This window comes from Lissotriton vulgaris, chromosome 1_1 (assembly GCF_964263255.1).
Source record: "Lissotriton vulgaris chromosome 1_1, aLisVul1.2, whole genome shotgun sequence".
NCBI lineage: Eukaryota > Metazoa > Chordata > Amphibia > Caudata > Salamandridae > Lissotriton > Lissotriton vulgaris.
Window position 1 is genome coordinate 419974389 of NC_141685.1, and position 20675 is coordinate 419995063.

The window sequence follows — 20675 nt, forward strand, 5'->3', positions numbered from 1 at the left end:
CTTTAACTTTAATTTCCTCAGCAACTACTGAACGGATTTACACCATTCCAAAAAAAGCGTAATCTGCAAGCCGGACTGTACAGTTTTGCCAAATTTCTTATAAATCCATTCACCCGTTCGACCTGTAGCCGAGTCTAAAGGTCCTATGGAAAATAACATGGAGAAAACACGTTTTGGGACCCCCCTTTTATCTCAGCCCCCACTTGACCAATCCCCCCCAAACTTTTAGGGAAGGAGCGCAGCGGACCGAGCCATCTTCTTTGAGAAATTCGCTAAGATTCTTCAACCAGGGCTAAAGTTATTCCAAATAGAATGTTGAGGATTTCCTATGGAAACTAGGTCCTAGTTAACTACCTACTGGCGACCGCCAGTAGGTTATATATATATATATATATATATATATATATATATATATATATATATATATATATATATATATATATATATATATATATATATATATATATATATATATATATATATTCTCGCTCCCAGGTTGTCCACCTTTGAGTAGCACGTGAGCAGCAGCTTTATTTATATGTAGGTGAGGACGGGGATCCGCTTGTAGACGCCGCTCCGTAATGGATCTGCCCGACTCGTTTTCGTGAGCGTAGCAAAGTTCATCTTATATTAGGTATCAACTGGTAGTAGATCTTCATAATATTCTGTCACAGGTTAAATGGTACCTAGGCAAAACAAGAGAAAACCACCTCAGTCATGGTGTTCCAAAATAGGAATTTCCTAGCCTATGGTTGCAGCAGCCAAAATTAAACAACAAACAATATACAAAAGTGAAAACAGTTTCCAAGTTACGTGAAGATTAAAAACACATAGGAGTTAAATTGCAGGAGATAAAATCAGATAACAGATTGCTCAAAAAAGTCATCACTGTTAATTATTCACCCAAAACCAGGACAATTCTTCTTCAGAATTCAACCCTACCGGTATTTTCGTGTCTAAATCAATGATGTACTGACTCTCCAGTTGTCGAAGTTTCCGTATACGGTCCCCTCCTCTCTTTAGTGGGGGGATCCGATCCACAACGAAAAACTTTAACAAATTGCAATTGCTTTTATGCAGTTCCTCGAAGTGTCTGGCAATGGGTGATGTTTGATCTTTGTTTTGAATCGCCCTCATGTGCTCTAAAATAAGTTTCTTCGCGGGGAACATGGTACTTCCCAAGTATTTCTTTGCACATGGGCAGGTCAAAACATAAACACAAAAGTCTGACAGGCATGACAGATGTTTTTTAATAATTCTCTCCCTGTTTTCTACTGGAAAGAAGACCCTTTTGACATTGGTGCTAAACTTGCAAGCCTTACAGGCCATACAAGTGAAGAAACCTTCAATGTCAGATTTTTTAGTTTGCCGAGCACCAACATCACTTTTGCTGGGTTTATCTTTCAAAGATCCAGCCTTGCGATAAGATATGTCCGGGGTATTGCTCAAGGCATCATCTAACGTGGGTTCTGTGCCTAGTACTTTCCAATGCTTTCTGAGACTTTTTTGTACTTGCCATGATTTAGAATGGTAGGTCGCTACAAATCTGATCTTACTATCAGTATTGTCCACTGGTTTAGCTTTGGGTGTTAGAAGTTCCGCCTGACTTAGGGAGCTGGCCTTCCTAAATGCTGCCTGAATAGTATTGGTGTCATAGCCCCTCTCGATAAATCGTTCTGTCGTACAGCTACCTTCAGTGAGAAAATCATGTTCAGAGCTGCAATTTCTCCGGGCCTGGAGAAATTCGCCAAATGGTATGCTCCGAATCAAAGATTTGGGGTGGCCAATGTTTGCGTGTAACAAGGTGTTACCAGCAGTTTCTTTCCTGTACAGTTTAGTGACAAGTTTCTTATCTACCACATGGACAGTTAGATCTAAAAACTCCATCGTGTTGTCACTGATCTTGCCTTCCAGACTGATATTCAATGAATTTTGATTCAGTCTCTGGATAAATTGTTCTGCCACTGTACGGGGCCCATTCCAAATAATAAACAGGTCATCAATGTATCGCAGCCAAAGAATCACGTGGCTGCGATACAGAGCCTGGGTGCGTGTGACTTGCTGCTCCCAGCCGGCCATGAAAAGATTGTCAAAGCTGGGAGCAAAGCAAGTTCCCATGGCTGTCCCCTGTCGTTGCCTGAAGTAGCTGTCATTAAAAATAAAAAAATTATTTTCCAGACAGAATGTCATCATCTGAAGCAACATTTCTGTATGCTCCAGAAATGAGATAGATCGACCCTTCAAGAAATGATGGCATGCTTGAATACCATCTGCGTGTCTAATTGATGTATATAGACTACATACATCTAATGAGATCAGCAGATATCCTTCTTTCCAGTCCACATCTCTGATCTTAGTGATAAAGTCTCTGCTATCTCTTAAGTAGGACGGAAGTTCCTCCACAAAAGGACGCAAAAAATGGTCTATGTATTTGGATGTATTTTCCAATAGTGATCCCATAGAGGAGACGATTGGTCTCCATGGGGGTTCCACTGCATTTTTGTGCAGTTTTGGTAGCAGATATAAAATTGCTATCTGGGGGTTACGGTTAAGTAGGAAAGAATACTCATTCCATTCTAAAATCCCCTCTGCATGCCAGTTCTTTAACAGATCATAATACAGTTTGTTGGAACTTTCAATTACATCCAATGTGGTCTTTTCATAGGATTCCATACAGTCTAGTTGACGCATCCCTTCCTCTATGTATTTAACCCTGTCCAAAACCACAACATTCCCCCCTTTATCCGACTGGCGGATAACAATTGAGGGATCACTCTCCAGGGTACGTATTGCTAACCGTTCAGGTTTGCTGAGATTATCATTGGACCATTGTTTCTTCTTGGCTAGTTCTTTCAAATCATTGATTACAAGATTTTCAAAAGTATCAATACTGCAGAACGGTAAAGTGGGGTTAAAGTTAGATTTAGGTTTTTCTCCCCTTAGAGACATATAATCTCAGGAGGTTGAGGATTCGATTGCTATCCCAGTACTGCCCCAAGCACCGATATTTCCAATTGATAAGAAGGTGGGTGTAATCCTATGACATATTGCGGGTTGCAACAATGGGAGATAAGATCCTGTTGCTAAGTATTGGGAAGCGTGCAAGGGCTACATATTCGCACATGAAGTGCATGATAAATATAGTTAGTCTTTATTAAGTGTGATTACAAATGAGGGTGCACCTCTAGTTTGTTATAAGACAGTGGAGGTGGCTGGCCCCGATATGAGCCCAATATTAGAATATAAATGATTGTTCAGAATGTGAGATGCAATGATACCTGTGAGGTGTGTAGAACCCACGTTGCCAGTTGTTTCTCATAGAGAGATATAGATACACATGGTTGTGAACATTTTTGTGAAACAGGGACTCTTGACCCTAGGTGTGTATAGATGGAGAGAGTGTATGGCCAACAATCTGAAATGTATATGCTTATTACTATGTATATGTACTGTGTAAAGTGAATAAAGTTGTGAAGCTTGTATTATAAAATGAAGTACAAGTTTACAAATACATCTTCTCTTCCTCCATTTTTTAATAGATTCAAAGTGCTGGGACCTTTTTAAATTGTTATTGTTGTGCCTGAAGAAGGTGGTTGGACCTTTAATCCCACCGAAACGCGTTGCTTCTTGGTCATTTTATCTTTGTACAATGATTTGTATTTTCATGTATGCTTTCGTATAAATGTTTTTTATATATATCGTTTGTTTATGATGATTTGTCCCTGTTGCACTTTATTATGTAATGAATAGCCTTGAGCAGACAGCATTTATTACAAACTGAAGGTGAATATTGTGATACAGTACATTGTGATTTTGTGTTTTTTATTGAGAGCTAACAGCTCTAACTTGATTTTAATTTGGTGCATTTACTTTCTTTGAAACAAAAACATACGCGCCATAAAATTCCTATCACAACAGCATATATTTTTTAACATACAACACTTATGTCTTATACAAGTGCTGAGGATGGTCCATAAAATCAAGCAAGTTTATTATTTTAATGCATGAATTGCTCGCACATTGATTTGCATAAAATACAGTTAATCAAGGGTGATCTTGCTGCAGACTGAAATGGTTGAAATGTTGTTTAGGAAAGGTCTTCCTAACAATCCCCATATATCAACTTGATTGGAATTGTTGAGCAGTCATTACTAACCTACATAATACAGGAGCCATGCTTAGCTCTCACCCATTAGTCCAGTAGAGGGCAGTAGTGAGTGGCGGACAGTAGCGGACAGACAGAGAGCAGCAGCAACCGGTGTGTAGCAGCGAGCGGCGTGTGGCAAGCAGCAACGCCGCCGCCACCGCGGCTGACAGAGCAAGAGCCGGAGCCGGAGCAGGAGAAAGGAGCCACCGCAGCCGCCGCAGCCCGCTACAGCCCGGCGGCAAAAGGAGAAAGCGGAGCGTGGGAATGCGGTAAGCGGAGCACACAATATCACCCTTCCCCGCCGCAACCGCTAACTGCCCACCGCGGCCATTACCCGCCAAGCAGCCAACCGGTGTAACTCGGCGGGCGGCCCTCACCCTCACCTGCAGCAGCCGGCGGCCGCCCGTCACAGAGAAGCATCACAGAGAAGCGTTATGGAAGGCGGGAAGCGGGAAGCAAGCGGCAGGCAGGCAAAATACTGCAAAATATTGCTTCACTCCCCTGCCCCCCCCGCCGTGACCACTCACCTGCCACAGCCACCTGCCACAGCCCACCACAGCGCCAAGCGAGAGATCAACGAGAGGATGTCACCTGCTGCCAGCGGAGGCCATAGAAGCGGCAGACAAACAGCAGGCAAGTGGCAAGCAAGCGACAACAGCCAACCGTTCATCAGCCAAGCAGCCGAGGCGAAACCGGCGTGAGACTCTCACTCGAAGCCGGCGGACACTACAGAAAGCGGAAGCAAGCGGCAGGCAGGCACGCCGCCAAGAAAAACATCGCAGCCTCCCCACTGCCTGCACCCCCCCCCCAGAGTGGGCGGCCGAAGCAGCGGACTTTGCCTGGGACCTTTGCCTGGGACTTTGCCTGGGACCCGGGTGCAGGGGGGCAGCCGGGAGCATCAGGGGGAAAGTGCGGCTGGGGGGGTCAGGACTGCCCCCAGAGGCCAGGGATGCCCAGGCACAGGATGGACTTTGCTGGTGCCACCCCCATAACTCCCCATAACCCCCCACAGGGCCAGGAGGCCAGGCGACCAGTGGGTCAGGGGCCTAGCGCTCCCCGCTTTAACAGGGTTAAGAGCGCGACGGGAGCATAGCATCCAGCATCCAGCGGTACCAAGCGGCAGGCCAGAGCCAGAACCAGAGCCCCAAGCACCAAAACTTTAAAACTACAACTTGCAACTTGCAACTCGCATCTCCCCCCCCAGCACAAGCTCTGGATTTGCAGCAGCAGCAGCAGGGAGGCCAGAGCACTTTTCAATCCAGCAGGAGACTCTAGGAGACTCCCATAGACTCCCACACACTCCATCCACTACGTGGGTTCCATCAACCGAGTAGCAGCAGCCTAGGAGCCGGCAAGTCACTCAAACCAACCCTAAAATGAGGACCAGAAACTCTACTCTAATCCAACCCCAGGAGAGGCCCCGGCCACACAGCTCCGCCAAGAGACGGAAGGCGAAGCTATTTTATCCTCCAGTATTAGAACTAGGGGGGTCTTATCAAGGCCCAGGGCCCTGGGATGGGGAACACTCAGGAGCAGCAGGAGCAACAGGGGCAACTCCAACTTTTCCGGTACCTCACATCGATTTCAACGTGGAACTGCCGGCCCCTTCCCCCCCAGCTCATTCCCGACTGACTTCACGGGGAAGCCCTATAGCCCCCCGAAGCTGAATACGCACAAGCCTAGGCTCACCACTAAAGAACGCTCAAATTGCTTCGCTGGGATCAGAGACATAAGAAGTTTTTTGAACCCCAAACCATCCTCCCCCTCCGCCTGCCCCAGGTCTTCGGACAGTTCACTTACTACAAAAGTAAAGGAGGAAGGGCGAGCCCTACACTAACAAGTCCTCGGGCCAACAGGATCCCCCTCTCACCAACAATACTTACCCTCCAGTGCGGAATACCCCCCAAACCTAAGACACCGGATATGGTGGCACTTGGGCCCACCCAACTAAACATCACGGCCCAGACTCTTCCCCCCCCAGAGGACCGACCGTGGAGCAGCCCTCCTTCAACCAAAACGAATATGCACGACACTTCAGACAGCATTCACTTCGACAAGAAAGGAGGCATAATTTTTCCCATCACAGCGATGCACACAGATTTGACCTACGCCCCCCCCCGCAATAAAGGAAGGAGCAACCCGACAACCATTCAACAGGACCCGAAACCACCTATTGAACTTACCAAGACCGGGCCTTCCAGAACACGACAAAACGGCCCTGCCATCGCCCTCTGACAGCGAATACAAACCATCTATCACTAATTAGTGAAGCCCTAGTCTCAATGACAGGAGCAGCGATAATGCACGCGGACAAGCTTGATGTGCAGATTAATATCCTACAAATAATGGCAAACCTGATATCTGGGATAGACTCAAAACTGGACAACTTGAATGCCCTGATACGCAGAGCGCAGGACAGCACACAATTCAAGCCAGAGTCATGTAGCTGCAGCCCGATCCTGCACAGCTTAGAAAAACTTTCAAATATCATGACCACCTTGATAGAGGACCTCAAGGGCGAAGCAAACAAAAAGGACTGCCAGAAGAGCATGGCTTTAATCATACAGGGTCTCGCCCAGGCACACTCCATGGATAATAGCCCAGCATATCCTTGCCCAAGCAGCTCGGAAAAGCCTGCTCCCCTGGCCTCACCTACCACTGGTGGAACAAGAATCACCCTGACCAAGGTCGAAAGCCATGTCCCGCAACAAACTCTTAAGCCACCCAGTCCTGAGTCACAAAACCTGTCAAGGAAAAACAAGAAAGAACTAAGAAAACTCAACAAGGAGAAGAAAAATAACGCATATGCCACCAGCGTTATTCACAATTGGTTACGACCCAATAAGCAGCCTCCTGATAACACCTTCACAGATGAAACACCTAACCTGGCAACCCCCACGCATATCGCAGAAGTTATCGGACCATCTACTGGAAACTCACACACACTCACCTCAGCTAGGGAGCCAAGCTTGCTAGCTCTCCCCGCGGACCCTCAACCTGCTACAGCGCCAATAACACAAAAACATGCGCATGAATCACAGTTAAACAGCCACGATGAAGCCACGCAACACAAGCAGGAGCCCAGCCAAACCAGGTCTAAGAACCCAGCGCAAACCAATTTTCCAACGAGCGGAGCATTAGAATCCGGAGCATTAGAATCCGATAACTCAAAAACTATCAACGACACCATTGGAGACTTCCAGAGCGCCCCCCTCGGGTCAACATCCCTCAAACTGGAGCATGCCGTCTACAGGCCATGGAATAAGAACCGCCCACCCAGCCCAATGCCCACAGAGGCACCTCAATTTACAACAGGGCAAAATCAGCAGACAAACTCTTACCAGCCCGGTCCGACATTACTACCTCCAATTGAGACTCAGGGAAAAATTTGGCTCAATGAGGCCAGCGCAAGTCAAGCAAATGTGAAGGACCAGAAAATACTGTTACATCCAGAATACACCTCGCAAGGAAAATGGGACATCCTCAACCGAAGTAACCTTTAACACTCTGCGCAAACATCCCGTGACTGGAAGGTATAAAAACCACAGACATCGATACCATCTCTTTCCTGCCCCCGGATGCGGAGGAAAAAAACGAAACTACGGAATTAACCTTCATCAGCCCAGATCAGGCGGAGGCACTGAGGAACCAACAATACCTACTGGAAAGCTGGGGCATAAAGATAAAGACAAAGCCGGGCACAAAAATACCCCTCAATCTTAAAAACCTTGACTCCACACTTTAAGCCGGACAACCAGGTACAGGGCATGGCTGACTTTACACGCATAAACGCTCCTTCCATCCATCGGCCAAAAGTTGTGTCCGTCCTCCAGGGGTGTAAAGGCAGCACAAACAACAGCTCAATTAATGGAACCCCAGTCAAGATTACAACCAACCCCAGTCAAGGAAAACGACTGTGCATAACTAGGGGTCACGCAAGCAACGACTGGTCCTGGCTGTCATCAGCACTAAATTCCAGCTCCTAATACACTTTGTCCCGCAAACTTAGCCCGAACTCCTCAACACACTGCCAGTGAGCGAGTAAAAACTTTAAAAAAAGAAAATTACCGAGAGTTTAAAAATATTGACGTGGAACGTCTCAGGACTCAAAAAGCTGCCACTAAACCCAGTTGCAGTGAAATTCTTGGAGGAAGCAGATATTATATGCATACAGGAAACCTGGCTGACCCAACCGCTGTCGCTAAGAGGATATGCAGAATATAGCAAAGCAGCAAAAAAGACCAATATATACTTGCATCTACATAAAACACTCACTGAATACAGAATTCATGGAATTCCATAACCAACCAGACACCTTTCAGGCGGGCATCCTGAAATTCCCCCATTCCACCAACGGAATTGCCCCCATACTACTAATCAACATATACCATAACCCACAGGAGAACACATCTAACTCGCTCACACTCGCAAACCAACTAGAAACTTTACTGCTATGCCACCCATCATTAGACAGCATTATCCTCAGTGACTTCAACATCCACAACATAGGGGTCTTTACTGAGCAAAATCAACAGCGTGGGGTGACCAAAGCATTGAATGAACTTTTAAAATCTTACAAACTGGCGACAGCCCACACATTGCTCTTAAAGAATACCCCGGGAGCCTTGATCGGTCACAGGTACAACAATCAAACGACGATCGATTATATCATCTTAAGCAACAAACTGCAAGACAAAATGACAAACTTCATGGTTTACCAACGCAATGACAGGGACCACGCAGCCCTAACAATAACTATGAACTTATCAGTGAAATTACGCTAAAGCCTGCATGCATCGGGGCATCGGACGGCCAAGAATTAATAAAGCTGCCTAGAAGAATCAAATGGGGACAGGTAGCCACCGCAACTTTTAACAACTGGGCAAACACGTGGGCAGGCTGGCCCCCGTGCAAATACAACCAGGAGGCAATAGCAACATGGGAGGGAATCACCTCAACTCTAGCGGCAGAACTCCGGGGATGCGGGGACAAATCTAGGGCAATCCACTGGCACCCTCCGACGGCCTTCGGATTCAACGCAGAAATTAAAACAAGTGCTAAGGACTTAAACAAAAAACAAAAAGCCCACAGTAAAAACCGCACAACCAAAAACAAAATTCAACTGCAGGAGGCCGCAAAGAGCCACTCCAAAAAAGTGTGGGCTGCAAAGCGTAATCATTGCGAGGCACAGTGGCTGAAAATCTTCGAACTGTTGAGCCCTGGCAAATCACAAGAGATCTGGAGTTACATTAGTCATCTTGGTCGAGGCATAAACCATAGAGAAAACTCCCTTGAGGCATCAGTCTGGGTCTCTCATGTAAAAGCGCTCTACTATGAAGAAGGACCAACCACCCAGCCATACAACATGCCCCCACCAAAAGCGAATCCGGCCATAATCACCGATATATTCCCATCCCCCCCGGAAAATCTCTAGTGTCCAAAATATTTTTAAAAATCAGAGCAAACGGCGCACCTGGCCCCAACGGTCTCCCAGGCCACTTGTTCAAATCAAACATTGAATTCTGGTCCGAAAATCTGACCTACTTATTCTCTGACTGCTGGCTATCGGGGGCCGTGCCTGACTCATGGCGAGGCTCGCTCCTGCACCCAATTCATAAGAAAGGGACCAAATCGGACCCAACAAACTACCGCATGATCGCCCTGTTGGACATCGAGGGTAAAGCCTACGCAAGTGCCATCTTGAAGGACCTTACAGACTGGGCAAGCGAAGAAAATCTTCTGCCATTCTGTCAAACCGGCTTCAGACCAGGGTCCTCGACTGTAGATAACATCACAGCACTCTCTTACCTAGTTAATCGAGCACGGCTACGCAAAAGCTTCCCACTATTCGCCTTCTTCATCGATTACTCAGCTGCGTTCGATGGAGTAGATCGCACCATCCTATGGAGAAAGCTGGTCAATTGGAACATCGACCCCTCTTTGCTAAGAGCGATACAATCCCTGTATCAAAACACCTGGGTAAGAATCAAACTCTCAAATGACTCTGCAACCGACAAGATAGACACGAACCGTGGCTTAAAACAAGGGTGCGTGTTGGCGCCCCCGCTGTTCAATTTATATACAGCAGACATGGAGATAGCCTTGTCGGGGGCCGCGTTAACAACACCAAAGATCGGGGCAACCAAAATACATTTCATGCAGTACGCGGATGATTCTGGATCATACAAAAATAGGACTTCAAAAGGCACTCACCGCTCTGGCAATATATAACAACAAAAACAGGCTGGTAGCAAACCCGACCAAGTCAAAAATAGTCATCTTCGGGCATTATCCCAAAAAAAAGAGCAAAATGGAGCCTCGGCCACCTGACTTTGGACAGCATCCAGAAATACATGTACCTAGGGGTCTCCTTCCATGAATCGGGGTTGTGCGGCTCCCACTTAAAGAAAATCCAGGGTAAAGGGAAGACCATCACCTTTGCCCTATGTAAACTACAAGCCTCCCTACATAGCCCATCAGCAACTGCCATCCAAAGAGTCCTCAAGGCCAAGTTAATCCCGGCCCTAAACTACGCACAACAGGCGTATCCAGGCAAACTGAATAAGGAGATGGAAAAAATTCATTGCGGGCATACAAGAGACTGTACCATCTACCGAAATGTACAAGAAACACTCTAATTCGCCTGGAATTCTCCCTTAACCAACAAACGCTGGAAGAGATGGCGCCCTAAGTAAATATTACTACCTCACAACAGCGGCACGCGACAACACACTGAAGGCCGTCCTGAAATACATCTTTATTAAACCAGGGAACCCCTGGTCAGCTACCATTGAAACAGCCATTGAACCTGGCGATCGAGTTGTGGAATCCAGAACTTGTCAACTACACGACCATCAAACACGTGATAAAAAAGCAAGTGCGTGCATGCTCTCGGGACCTGGACCTGGAGTCCTTCAAAAAAAGAGCCTTTAATGAGTCCCTATGCTTGCCGCACACCGCGTATAATCCCCGAAACCATCTCACGCAGGCCGTGGGCCTTCCAGCACACCACAAGATTCTTGCCTACAGACTGCACCCCCTGCCACTCAAAGAACTATATCACCCAGGAAATGCAGGCACGGGAGCTCGGGAATGCAGACTCTGTAATTATAAACGTGAGTCATTGGCCCACTTACTATTCTGCTGTCCTGCCCGACGTGCACCCCGCACCCTCTACCTCAGGCCCATTCTTAGGGACGCCGGGTCACGCACAGCTAAGGAAGCAATCCATCAACTATGCACCTTGAGCATAGTAAAACAGATGGCCTCATTCGGAAAATTCATACAACAGACTCGGTCCGAGCGGATGGCTGCCAAGGTCACGCAGGAATAGAGACTTTGTCGTGGGACACCGGGTGGCCCGCCCAGGTCCCGGACCGCGTGTGTCCTTCTGAACTTTGGTAACTTGCCTGCAGAAACATTTTCGGTTTTAACTTTTGTTATTTTATACTTTGGTTTTAATGTAATGGTTTTAAGTAACCACACATTCATTCATTCATTCATTCATTCATTCATACATAATACAGGACAATGAGAATACTTTTTTATAGTGGTATTGCAGTTTATATTACTCATTTGCCTCATGTATTTATTGCTATATTTCTACCTGCATTTACTTACTTACATAATACACATATGTATTTTTTTTACTTCTGAAAGAGTGAACTATTAAAATATCAGGCAATGTGACAAAATATGTTGTGCTATCATTGGAATTGCGCCTTTTAAAAATCTGCACTTATGTAACATACTTCATGGTTCAAACAAAAATATTTCATGCAACCACAGTCTTGAATGGGCTCATTAATGGCCCGAGGGAAGGATGTGGTCATCTCATGTGTCTTTATAGTTGGGGTCAATGGTAGCTTGATGACACTTATTTCCACAGAGAAGAAAATCATAAACCGATGAAAATGGCATCAATATTCATATCTGCTAGTAGACCATCACACAAGTTTTGTGGCGGAGATTGCCAAAAGAGCCTTCCAATGAAGACACAGTGAGAATTTGCTCCAAATTTCTTCTTTTCATTTACCGTACCATTGTGGTTCCCATGTTTGCCTTGTCGCTTATCTGGCCAGCTCTCGGGCAGTGTTGCTCCACCCGATTGATTACAACAGCGTAACAGTTTCAGGCAAAGGTCTGTTGTGAAAAGCGGTTTGTTCCCTTTCCAGTTTCTTGGCACTTTGTGTCCCAGGAGTGGTCTGTTCTACCTTGCAAGATTCTTTGGCTCCCGACTGGGGATACACCAGTTGTCAGCTTCAGGACTCGCTTGGTAATGTTTCCAGGCAGATTTATTAAAAACAGGAAGTCTTTCTACAGAGTCTGTTGATAGCTCCTTTAGGTAGATCACAGCATCTGTTCCATAACCTTCCATTGAGTATAGTTGTAAATCACCCTGGAAATACCTGGCATACAGGCGAGAAATTTGCAGTCCATATCCAAAGCCTGCCAATGGAGCGTTTCGAGAGTTGTCTATCATTGGTTTTGGAGCCGTAGAATACATGTAGCTAAAGAGACGCTCAATTTTCCTCATAGGAACCCCACCTCCATTATCTGAAATCTTGATTGTTAAATCTTCTTTTCCTAAAACACATTGACTTTGATCGAAGGAAGAGAGGGGCTGTCTTCATGGCTTTCTACTGTTGCTCTCATTGAATTCTAAAAGAGCTCAAATAGCATATGGTAAAGATGAGATGGAACATAGACTATGTGAATAGGAAGGCCAGGTGCTTTTCCATTTGTTTGTTTAATCTTTAGGTCAGGGGAAGCCAGGTAATACCGGTCACACAGCATCTTGGAATTTTCAAAAGCATCATTGACAACTTCCACTACATCACAAAAAGGATCAATGCTTCCTATGTGTTTAGGATGTGCTGGGTTTGTGCTGCCATCAAAAAGTAGTGTATGCCGGTTAATTAGCATTCTGATGGAAATTCGACTCATGTAGAACCGGTCCAAGAAATACTGCACGTTTTGATTGGTGACGGGATCGACTCCAAATGCTTCTTTATATTCTAATACTCCTTGTGCCATTGTGGGTACCACATTGTTGTGCCTGTTCCGGATGGTCACTAGAGTCTCTGTAAAATCAGATAAAACTTTCTGGTCATCCGAGTTTCTGTCCTGGAAATCTATCATGTCCATTAAACTCTGAACATACCAGCTCTGCACGAGTTGCACTGACGGCGTTCCTAGCAACTGGTCTGGAAGAATGTCAATCTCCCTCATGATATTGGCCAGTCTCACTGGAAGATCTTGTCTCAAAAACATGAAGGAGGTTTTCTCACACCCGTAGCAGATCCAAAATCCAAGAACTCCTTCATGGAGAGAGGGGAGACCTTGGAGAATCGCTCGATGTGCTTGGGGATGTTGGCCAGGGCGGCATTCTTCATCAGGAACATCGCGAACTTCATCTTGGGTCCGGATTCGATGCTTGCTCTTGCCTCCTCTGTGCCAGCAGCCTGCACCTTGCGGCAGAGCCCCAGTCAGCAAGCTTCTTTGCACCAAGAAGCAGAAAGCCCAGCCTCAGCAACGAGAGAACAGCTTTTCGAAGCAAAAATCCCCTCTGCCACTCAGTCGGCTTATCTATCCCCTCTGTTGGCTTTCACACCCTTCTGTCCCGCCCCTTTGTGCGCCCCTTGTCTTTAATTATCTTTCTTCAACTCTCTCCCCTGAACACTAGCACAATACACGTGTCATAAGGCTATATCTCCTCTTTGTTCGCTCCATACTGATAGATCTGTCCTATCATCCCTGTGTGTTTTTTACCCTACGGTGCCTCCAGTTCTGCCCTCACCTACTGTCACTGCCCCCCTACCTGATGCCCATTCAGTTCAGCCCCTTATTAACAACTTCTGCCCGGTAGCAGCAAGAACCAGTTCAGCAGACCGCCCACTGCCGCTGACAGGCAGCCGAACCAGCTAATCAGAAGCTGACGAAAACAGCACGCTGCCGTGAGAGGGGGGGCACGGGCTGTTTTTCTGACTCAGAACATTAGATCGAAAGCACATCAGCAGGAACGGCTGCAGCGGGAGGGCTGAGGAACAACCAGTACCCTGTTTACCACCCTACATATTCCCTCTCTAAAACGGAAACAGTATGTCACCTCTAGTGGCGCTGGCAGTCACAGGGCGCTTCTACGAATGATTACAATCATAAAACATAATTCCTTGGTTTCGCCTTTCTCTGGTCGCCTGCGCTTCGTCCGATTGTTGAACTCAAGAAATTCACCCACGTTGTCACATCATTTCTTTTCAAAATATTCTGCGTAAAAACTCACAGGCTAAACCTTCGTCATCTTTCTTCAAACAGTATGTGATTTTAATAACTTTATGAAATATTGAAAAATAAACTTTTGTACTTTTTTGATTGATGAGCCATTGTGTGATTGTGTGGTGTGGCAAATGTCAATGATTCAAGTATCTAGTTATGTGGTATGATTATGTCATATCATCAGCAGTGGATTGCGGGCGCGCGAGTTATAATTAGTACAACTAACTATAACGTGGAAATTTCAATGGTTTTGTACGAGTGAAATGTTCAACTAACTATAACATGTCTGAAACCTATGTTTTTTTCAGTGAATTTCTGAGGTTTTTTAGATGCTAATTCCTAAATATAACAGGCCTCAAACCTATGGTTTTTTCAGTTAATTTCAAAGGTTTTTTAAATGCTAATTCCTAACTATAACTTGCCTGAAACCTATGGATTTTTCTGTGAATTTCAAAGGTTTTGTAAATGACAATTTTTAAATGTAATTATTGGTATTTTTTATTTTACTAATTTTCTACATTTTTTAAAACTATTTATTTTTAGATATTTTATTTTTTAAATTACATTATTATTACATTATACATTACATTACAAAATATACTTTCTCAGAATGAATTACTTTAGTTTAAATACTTTGCAAATAGGCAATAGACCTTTGAGTACAGTAGTTACAGTTGTTGCAATGGGCAACTCAATTTCATACACAATGCAACATTGAGGTCAATGTGAATTTCTAGTTAAATGTAAATAATTACTTTTTGGATTACTTTTCTAACCACAGGACTGAATCCTAAATTCAGTCCTGAGACATCTCCTGTAAACAGTTGAGTAAAAGCGTTTTGGTTACAGTCGCGATTTGTAAGGAATTGTATTGTATTTCAAAAGATGACACTTAGAAACTTTTTCACATAGAATCACCAATGTTATCCTACGGGAGGAAATTTACTTATCAGGTAAGTAGTGTTAACATTACTTTTTCTTACTCAGTGGTGGGTCCTGGTTCCAGCACAAGTGCATCTCCTGTAAACAGTCATAGAATACAGGCAATTTTTAAGGAATATATTTAGTTTGTGAAAGTAGACACTTAGAAACTTTTCTGGTGAAAACCACACAATGGATTCCTATGAAAGGAAATTCAAGTTACTGGTAAATATGGTTAGAATTACTTTTCAGGGTCAGTGCTGGGCTAAAAGATGCAGCACTGAGGTCACTCCTAATAACTGGTGAGTAAATCGTAATTCGTAGCTCGGCTGATTTTACAAGAATATTTGTATGTTTCAAAAATCAACACAGAAACTTTTCTGGTGAAAACCACACAATGGATACCTATGGAAGGAAATACAAGTTACTGTAAGTATGCTTAGAACTCTTCTTTTCAGGGTCAGTGCTGGGCTAAAAGATGCCACACTGCGTTCTCGCCTGATTACAGGTGATTAAATCGGAATTCGTAGTTCGGGTGATTTTACAGGAATATTTGTACAATGGTGAAGGAAGGGGGCGGGGCATGAGGTGACAAATGTGTAAACACGGCCTGTGGCGTGTTTTAAGTTGCAGGATTAAGTCCCCTTGAATCCTGAGGTCCCCTGGGGGCCAAAAAGTCCTCCAGATACCTCTAGTATGCAGCAGAGGGCTGCGTTGGAGAGAGGTGTTCTGAGGCCACGCCCCTTTTTACAATACTCTGCAACGCAGCTATATGCTAGTGTGTGAAAGTTTTCATAAATGGATACGTACTGCATAATTGTCTAAATAATGCATTAGTCAAATATGATGAATGTATAACTGCAGAACATAAGGAAGTGTTGTACCATGACACTAAGTTCTTTATCGACAGCGTGCTCAGCAACTTCCGAAGGACACAGATGCAACATATGAACATACATATGTTGGAAGTCTGTCCTTCCCTCTCTACTGCTGCTTAAACTACACACATGTGGTGGGAGATACAGGCACCCTTGTACCATGGTGTAAGAATATCTGTCTCGTGTGGAGTTTCTTTTTGTGCAGGAAGACACACCTTACTGCACAAAAACAATCAGTAAAGGCATTTTTCCCCTTCAATGTATACTGCTCATTGTAGCATATATTTGAATGAAAAAAATGAGGACAAATGAAAATGCATAAGACCTTGGTTTCCGAATGACCAAAGCTGCACAAGTCCCCCCCACAAACTCCCCAAGAGCCTGGAAACCCTCACAGGTAAGTAGTGCGCTCTATAAATTCCTTATTGATTGATTCATACGCCACCACAGTGTGTGTTTGAGTGTTATTAGCAGACCCTGACATTTGTTTGGCTGTCTGTAACTCTTAAGGGTAATAAAATTTCCATTGGTACCTTCTTTAATATACACAGAATCTCTGAGACTGCTTTGGTTTGGCTTTACATCTGAGAGCTACTTTCAAGGTGCTGGTGAACTACCAGTAGCTCCCAAGCTACTAGTTGGAGACCCCTGGTATGGATAGTGAGTGAGGAATTGTAGTCCTGAGGCACAAATGTGAAGGTCATTAGACCACTACATGCATAATGCATAGCACTCCATTCCCTAAAGCCTGCCTCACTGCATGAGTACATGCTTACTGAGTGAATGATTACATTAATATAAGTAAAGACACTGAGTGAATTCTTATTGGGTCACTTTTACTTTACTGAATTAATTAATACATGGTACAAAAAGAGTCATTTTCAAATTGCAACAGCAGTCACACTATGTTAGCGGGAGTATATAGATACTGAATAGGGAATTGTAGGCCTGAAGCACAAATGTAAAGGTGGTTACACAACTACATGCATAATGCATAGGAGTTTGAATCACTGCATACCCTAAAGCCTGGCTTACTGCAAGAGTATATATACTTATGTAACTGCAAACACATCAATCAACCAAATCAATCTCTCTCAATTTTCCAAATGGACACTGATTCATAGTCTTATTCTACACAAATAACAGTATCCCTTGCAGCGTATAAAGAAAGATTAAAAATAATAGATAAATAAATGTATTAAAAGTCATAATAATGGAATTATATAAATTAATACTCGGAGTATCTCTTGCACGGGATGTACGGAAAATAGGGGTTTAGGGTAATGAAGAATATTAAAAATAGTTTTACAAAAAAAGGGAAGCTACTACAATAATAAGTAAAAAAAAGGGGGAATGAATGTTAATACTCGTATTTAAAAAAAGTAACCTATAGAAATGCTTTAATAAGAAAAACGAGTTTAAATAAACCATTTTAGAAATTAAACAAAAGTTAAAAAGTATGGAAAGAGGCAGGTTTACATAAACACGTGACGCACTAAAACAGTGCAAATGAGAACACCTTTCAACTGAAAAACGTGACTTAAAAGTGGGGGGAGCAATACATTGATCCCATAGACTGTTAAGTAACTAAAAAGTATATAAACCACTCCAGTTGGATAATTAGTTTTGTTTCAGAGAATCAATACGGGCGAAGAAACTACGAGCAAGGTAATGATTCGGGACTGTAGAAGCATCTAGACAATATCTTTCATTTTCTCAGAGGGAACACATTGTTAATGTATATTTAAAAATACATAAAATATTATGTCCCCTCCAGAGGAGGTGGATGATGATTTTGATGGAGGAAGGAAAGAATATTGAAGAGAGGTAAATTATCTTAATGGGTATATGTTTTATATATTAAAGAAAGAAAGCAAAAATATGTAAATGATTATATAATGTGGTATGATTACGCTTAAATAGAATATAATAAGGAGTTTAGTAAAAAGACATTACAAGAAATATAGGTTATTTAAGGAATTCCTACGTGCAAAGTAATCATTAGGAGCGATGTCATAATCTTCAATTTATCTTCCATTTCCACAGAGGGATCATACTGTTAATGTATATTTTAATTTATATATAACTTTATGTTCCTTCAACTGGAGTTGGATGACTTACAATTAAGTATTTTCTTTTTAGTATGCAAGTATTTCTTAATGATTGAAAAATGTAGTATAAATAAGTTTTCGAGAAAATACTTTGCAATAAAGGAGAATACTCTTTATCTTCTAGAGTGAAAATGGGTTAAAAGTATTTATATTGAGTAGTGCTTTCACCAATTTTCACTCGTGAAGAACAGGAGTATTATCTTTGCAAGCACCTTTTTTTCAACAAAATAATATAATTGTGTCTTCAAATGTTAATGTGAATATTATTCTTTCAATTTTTAAAAATGATTGTAAAATGTAATAATGACATGAAATGTACATAAAAAAAGAAAGATGAAGTAATGAGGGAGTGTTTGTCGTAGCACTTCTATTCTACTTTATCGGAAAGTAAAAAAAGCCCTTACAATTAAAAAAAGATGATGGGGCAACACTTATATAATGTAAACTTAAGAAATTAGTACATATGATAAAATAAATGTGGTCCAACGCGTGATACCAATAAATGAAAAAAGAAATTTGCATTTCACCCATGTGACGAATATAAAAGACTCAATAAAAATATTTTGGAAACTTGTGCATTTTTCTTTCAAGGATTCTTTGAAGAATTATACATGTAATGAAAGGACAAATTACTCCACGCTAAAGGAAAAAAGTCAGCACAATTATGATACAATACAAAATATAATAATATTTTTAAATACCTTTACAGTCAACAAACTTGTAAGCAGAGTACACAGTTTAAGTTAAAAACACCTTACCACAACTAGTTTTTGAAACGCATTGCAAAATAAAGCGCGTCACAAAATTGGCTACATACATTGTGAGTGTATCGTAACGTCACATAGAATTAAAAAGCCAATCAAAATTAGGTTAAGGAAAGTAGACTTAACCACACAACAGCCAATAAAATGTTTTTCAAAATCTGTGCAAGGAAAGGGATTGGTCGCTGATACGTCTTCTTTCAATGCTTCACAACCAATCAAAAAGAGGTGTGGAAAGTTTCTCTTTTTAACACACAAGCAAATCAGATAACCTTGCAAGTACACACAGCGAGAGGCAATTATTAAAGATGACTTGCTTTCGCAAGACCCCGAAAGACTTCTTCACGAATAAGTACGCACTTCACTGCCAGACCCCATTTAATGAGTATCCAGGCTCTCAAGCCTAAACACATCACAAATCATCTCTCGTCACTTTCTCTTCTTTTTTAGTGTATTGTGCGAGGCAGACTGCGTGACCCTATGCCTAGAGCCCTCGTAGGGCCTGGGGACTGCCACGTCCCAGGGCCAGCTCCTACAATGTCCCGGGGTGCCTACCCCCGGGACACTGCTGTTTGCTATGAGAGGCCATGAGTCTTGCGCCTTACGCCCTCCCATAGCAAACCTAGTTTGCATTTTAAAACACACAACAGTGAAATCTGTTCTCACTTTCAAAATCCAAACCAGATTGCTTTTCCACATGCAAGATAGCATGTACCCATGCAGAAAAGCACTGCCGGCTCCCGAAGAACGCGGGAAGCCAGCGGGACCGTGGGGGCATTGTGTCTCCCCCCACGGTTCCCAACATTTTTATAAGACCCGGGGGATAAGGTCCCCAGTAATATTAGAAATTACTGATAGGGACTACTTTTTTACGGTAAAATTAAAAGTTGCGCACCCACATCAGTGCGGCCCCCAGGTGTGCACGTGCTGGATGCGCGACTCATAATCTGTAGGGTGCACGACTCCAGCGCCTTTGGTGCATAACTTTTACGCATTTGGGAGCAGGCATTGCTTTTCCACATGGAGACCTACTAACATGCAGCTCGCCATGTGGAAAAGCAATCTCATTTACATTTTGAAGTAGAGAAAAGATTTCCTTGCTATGGGAGGGTGGGATAGACACCCCAGGACACTGCAGGAACCGGCCCTGCCACAATACATAAAGCCCGGGCAGTGGTGGTCCCTGGGACTTTCAACACCTTGCAGCCCCCCCACAACCATTTTTTTTTTAGCCCCGGCAGTGCGGCCCCCTGGTGTACACACGCTGCATGCACGACTCATAATCTGTTGTGCAGGACCGGCGCTAGGCATGGGCAGTGTGGGCAGCTGCCCAGGGCCTTGCGCTCAGCCCACCAGCATGGGGCCCCAAACCGATCGTGTGCCCTGTTGTTTCCCTGTCTCCTTGCAATTAGGGTCCAGGGCAGCCCCCCCCTCCCTGGGCCTGTCAGGGATGGTGTCTGCAGGCCTACGGGAGAGAGACGCTTCCCCTAGTCCCATTTGCAAGGAGACCCATTCAGAGATACTGCGGGAAGCCCATTGTACAGGATTTTAGCACCCACACAGTGTTAACTCTCAGCCCACA

General features: G+C 43.8%; 1 protein-coding gene and 1 pseudogene across 2 annotated transcripts in view; one reads left to right on the forward strand and one right to left on the reverse strand.

The window, feature by feature from the left end:
• Positions 1–20675, forward strand: part of C8A (complement C8 alpha chain) — a 379675-nt gene that overhangs the window by 228284 nt on the left and 130716 nt on the right. The gene's annotated exons all lie outside the window — the stretch shown is intronic.
• Positions 12241–13695, reverse strand: LOC147747292 (pyruvate dehydrogenase (acetyl-transferring) kinase isozyme 2, mitochondrial pseudogene; annotated as a pseudogene).